Below are 5,906 nucleotides of genomic sequence, written 5' to 3' on the forward strand. Positions count from 1 at the left end.
CCTCAGGAATGTCTGCCAGACCATGTTACGTAATCTGTTTGTTGCACGGAGTGAAACAGATGTTAACCCTTTGCAGTCCCACACTGTCACCAGTGGGGGGAAAAGTACTATATATTTTTTAAACTTATGTAACAGTATCAATACTGCAATACTCCGTTACAAGTGAAAGTCTGGAATATACTTGAGTAAAAGTACAAAAGTATTGGCATGAAAATGTACTTAAAGTACCTAAAGTAAAAGTATGCATTATGCAGAATGTCCCATTTCAAGTATTCAAATGGATAAACATCTTTTCAAATTAGAAATACTCAAGTAAAGTACAAATACCTCAAAATTGTACTTAAGTACTTGAGTAAATGTACTTAATTACTTTCCACCACTGACTGTCACAGTTTCTCCACTATTGTTAAGTGTGGGAAAGGTGTGTTACTATGTCAAATCAAATGAACACACAGCATACATACCTTTATTGATAAAAGAACATTTTCAGAGCACGCACATTTGAGCAGTGGTGTAAAGTAACTAAGTATATTTACTAAAGTACTGTACTTTTCAGTACTTTTACTTCTATTCCACTACATCTCAGAGGCAAATATTATACTTTTACTCCACTACAATTATTTGAAAACTTTAGTTACTAGTTACGTTGTAGATTTTCATTATTATTACAAAACATACATTAACCACTTTATGCCTACATACTTCGGCTATTTGAAAATAGCTGATCTACAAGCTTGCAATGTGTCGCTTTGCAACGCATTGTGAGCTTGTAAATCCGCTATTTTCAAAAGATTTTAATACATTTTGAACACTTGTGAAATAGGACAATCTGCATAATGAGTACTTTTACTTTCGGTACTTTAAGTACATTTTGATTTCAATACTTTTGTATTTTTGCTCAAGTAATGTCTCTATACCGGACTTTTACTTGTAGGGCGCGCTGAGTCCCACCAAAACATGGTCGGCTAGCGTTAAACGCAGGTTGTGTTTTTTGCAGCCAGCGGATTCAAAAAAATGGGAGTGACGCAATGGGAGTGACCCTCCCCGTAGCCCGCACCGCATTCTGCACCATGGTGCTTCCTGAGTCTTGGGACGGTCCGCCTTCGACTTACCCGATTGGACAGAGGGGGAAATCAGCTCCTGCCTCCAGTAGTTTTATGCTTCAAATGGACAAGTCGTGTAGAGCGGATAAACGCAAGGTCTGCGCGACATGCGGAAAGATCCGCTCTTGCGTGAATCCACGCATTTACATTGACAAAGCATTGGCAGATTCTGCCCCAGAGGTAAAATAAAAGTGCGGTGGGAGCGCGCCCTAACAGAGTATTTTTGCATTGCAGTAATTAATGATTTAATTCACAGTGAGTGAACCCGACGTATGTGCGGTCTACAGTCTGCGTACCTGCGACCACATTAATCCATGAATTAATTTTCAGACATTTAACCACTTAAACCCTCAATACTTGGTCAAATTGACCTTTGGCTCTGTACTTGGTCTGCTCCTTTTTCCGTCTACATCAAACCTCTTTACCGAAAACAGTAGATCTACAAGCTTAGAATAGAGGTGCCTGGGTTCAAGTGGTTAATGCCCCCCTGTAATAACTCTGAGGACCCCTAGGGGTCCCGGACCCCCTGTTGAAGACCCTATGTACAGTAATACAATAATAAATATATACTATATGATTAATAATGAAAACATTTTACAACTACAAAAAGTGCTCCTTGGAGCACAGGTCTCCGCCAGGTCAGGTAGGTTATTGTGGTGCAGCAATGTTCGGAATTAGCCAATCAGGATCGAATATGAAAAATTTGACGGAACCATCTTGATCACTTGACTATATGTGTACCGATTTGCATGATGTTTGAATTTGTAGGAGTAATATAAAAAAGAAAAGTGTTGCAAAATTGGCCTCCTGGTAGCGCTATAATAGGGCAATGTTAAAAGGGTGGCATTTGTTCTTCAATGTAGTGCGAATGTGCGTGCAAAGTGTCACCACAATCGGACGCTGCATTCATGATTTGTGGCATTTTGTTCAAAACGGGCCACTCCTGCAAACTTTATGTCAATGTTAGCCAATCAGGATGGAATATGAACATTTTAAAAGATCCATCGTGATCACATGACTATAGAGATCAAGTGTACCGATGTGCGTGAAATTTGGATACATTCTGAAGGCTTAATATTAAAAAAATGTGTTTTACATAAGTCGGCCTCCTGGTGGCACTATGAAATGTTTTTCCTTGGTTTCTAGGGAGTGTGCGTGCAAAGTTTCATGCATATCGGTGCAGTTATAGTTAAAAACACAAATTGTCCATTTATAGCGCCACCATGAGGCTGATTTGAACATTTTCAATTGGAATTTCTTCCTCGGCCTAGTGGGAATGTGCGTGTGAAATCTCACGGAAATCACAAGCTGCGTTCATGATTTGAGGCATTTTGTTGAAAACGGAGCAATCCTGCAAACTTTGGAAGCCAACCTTAGCCAATCAGGATGAAATATGGAAAATTGGACAGATCTGTGTTGATCACATGACTATAGAGATACTGTGTACTGATTTGCGTGATGTTTGGATAAAATCTGTAGGAGTACTGTCAAGAAATGTGTTTTGCAAAAAGCGGCCTCCTGGTGGCACTATAAAAGGCTAATTTAAAAAATCCAGGGAGTGTGTGTGCACAGTTTTGCTGCGATCAAGCCAACGGTGCCGGAGATTAGCTGTACACAAAATGACAGAATGACGGACACACGGACGGACACACGGGCGGACGGCCAGGGGGCAAAACATACTCTCTCGCCATGCCTTTCGGCCTGGCGGAGACAATAACCACTTTGTTTTCTCCCAGAATTCTATGAGTTGGGTTGTTAGACTTAGACAGAGATGCAGAGCCTACTAACCACCAGAAATGTTTTACATCGCATGTCTTAGTAAGATGTTATAATAACTTGTGTTCAAAATGTTATTAAAATGTCATTTGGTCTAGGGAAAAAGTAGTATTGCCAGGCAATAGCCTACCTGCTTGAAAAGTAGTGTTGCCATGGCAATACTGTAGATACATCTTTAATAAAATATACAACTGCACTTATTTTGTGCAGTTGCAGTTTTTGCACGTAGTACGACTACGCCAAGCATGGCTGTTGAAGGGTTCGGAGAAGATCTCCTTGCCTCCCCTCTTCAACAGGCCTATGTCCCGCCAGGCCTCATCAGTGCGCTTGGTGAGGATGCTGTCTTCAAAGCTGGTGGTTTGATACATCCTGAAGTTGAACTCATCTTCCACTTGATCCATAGTGACCTCTCCAGGCAGAATAGAAGGAAAGCGTCTTATAAAGTACCGGAGTGAGTGGAATCACACAGATTGCTGTTTGGTTATGTCTGCCACAACAGCATGCATAAGCAGCTCATCCCCAGGGGTGCAATGCTCATTGGACGGCCTTGCAAGGCGTGCCGGAACCTATTTGGCCAGGAGCACGCACAGGCACACGCATAGATTTAAAACTACTTTAAATTCACACCTCAACAAAGTTTACAAAGGCTCCCGACTAACACCAGGGACATTAGCATAGGAATAAGCCTAGATGCATATCAATGGTCCATTGTGTGACCTGTACTGTAGGTGTTAAGCGACGTGCGCGTCACGTCATTAAAATACAGTGCAAGCACATCCCAAATGAGCATAGCAACACTGCTCATCCCCAAATGGAAATTTGGAAACCATGTAGTCAGCTGCAGATGACAAATACTTCCTCACATCTCTGAAAAATGGCTTCAACTCCAGATTACCCTGGCTTTGGATGAAGGTCTGGGTGTGCCTCCCATCCGACGCATGTAAGACTCAGAGTTCCTGTTACTGGTGTTTATTCTTTGAAAACAACGTAGAACTGACAATACATACAGAAAAGACAAAAAACAAAACATCAACTTGGGCATTCGGACATTCACAATAATATACATGACTTTCACATTAAGACTCACAACAATTACTGACCACTTTTCCTGCTTGCACACGAATGGCGGGGGGGGGGGGGGTCAACTTGGATACTTCAGTCTTTCTGCAAAACCTTTGCTTTTCTCTTCTTTACATTCTTTTATTTCACTTTACTTTCTTCTATTTTACTTTAATTTCTTTCTTTCTGTTAAACTCTCCTTCTCTCCTCCTGCTCTCCCACAGTGGAATGAGAATGCTGCTCTCTTCTCCAGCACAACAGGTGTCACAAACATACTTGATTACAAAAAAAAACACAGATGTGACAAATGGGAGCGTACTCAAGTTCCCTCAACCCTATGTTCCCTCAGCCCTATGTTCCCTCAGCCCTATGTTCCCTCATCCCAAAACAGACCCTATGTTCCCTCAGCCCTATGTTCCCTCATCCCAAAATAGACCCTATGTTCCCTCAGCCCTATGTTCCCTCAGCCCTATGTTCCCTCAATCCCTAACAATTTTATTTTATCCAAATTAGTCCCTATGTTCCCTCAGCCCTATGTTCCCTCATCCCAAATTAGACCCTATGTTCCCTCAGCCCTATGTTCCCTCAACCCTATGTTCCCTCATCCCAAATTAGACCCTATGTTCCCTCAGCCCTATGTTCCCTCATCCCAAATTAGACCCTATGTTCCCTCGGGCTCCCCAAGGTATCCCCCAAAGGTATAAAGGTATAAGACTATATATAGATATATTATTATAAGTTATAAGACTTCATAAACTGTTATAAGTTGTTATGCATGATTATGAAAAGTGGTATAAGGCCTTATAAGTGCATTATTATGCAATATAAATGTGATTATAATGCATTATAGACCTGACCTTAATATATAGTCTTACCCTCCTTTTTTCCTGGTATGGCATTCTGGGCAGTGAGACCTGTCTCCCCCCACCACACACACACACACACACACACACACACACACACACACACACACACACACACACACACACACACACACACACACACACTTTACTTTTTTTTTTTTTTCTTTACACCGATGATGATGGTGACCACAACATTAAATTGTACGTGTTGAAAGCATATGTTCTGGGGGTACGTATACGTGTACATTATGTCACGAGGAAAACTTGAGGGAATATAAGTTTTGGTTAGAACTGATTCAAAACTAGAAAAAGTGCTCCTCGGAGCACAAGTCTCTGCCAGGTCAGGTAGGTTATTGTGGCCTCCTGGTGGCGCTATAATAGGCCAATGTGAAAAGGGTTCCATTTCTTCTTAGGATTTTCACAGCAATCGGACACTGCATTCATGATTTTGTTCCAAAAATGTGGTTTGCTAAATTAGACCTGCTGGTGGCGCTACAACAGGCCAATGTGAAAAGGTGGGCATTTCTTCCTCGGCCTAGTGGGAATGTGCGTACAAAATTTCACGGAAATCGCACACTGCGTTCATGATTTGAGGAATTTTGTTCAAAACGGACCTATCCTGCAAACTTTGTAAGGCAATGTTAGGCAAGTAGGTTGGAATATGAAATATCGGACACATCCATCTTGATCACATGACTATAGAGATACTGTGTACCGATTTGCGTGTTTTTTGGACAGAATCTGAAGGAGTAAGAAGAAAACATTTGTGAACAATATGAACAATAAAGCACAGTCCAGAAAATTGGTAAAAAAAAATACCAACAGATAACATCTTCACTCTTCGAAGTCAGCCAGCATATTCCCTTACTAATGTCACATGGCTGTATAAACCACACAGGCCTTGATTGGCTTACAGTCCCTCTCACCCCATCAGTAACATGATTGGCCAAACTTAATTGCTTTGACCTGGTCAGCTAAGACACATTAAACTATATGTATAGTTTCTCTCATCAATTCAAATTCAAACAGCTGTGAAACTGACTGATGTTAAATTATATTGATAATTGTCTCCGCCAGGCCGAAAGGCATGGCGAGAGAGTATGTT

The sequence above is a fragment of the Gymnoscopelus braueri genome, assembly GCF_963280865.1.
Source record: "Gymnoscopelus braueri genome assembly, chromosome: 22".
NCBI classification, from domain to species: domain Eukaryota; kingdom Metazoa; phylum Chordata; class Actinopteri; order Myctophiformes; family Myctophidae; genus Gymnoscopelus; species Gymnoscopelus braueri.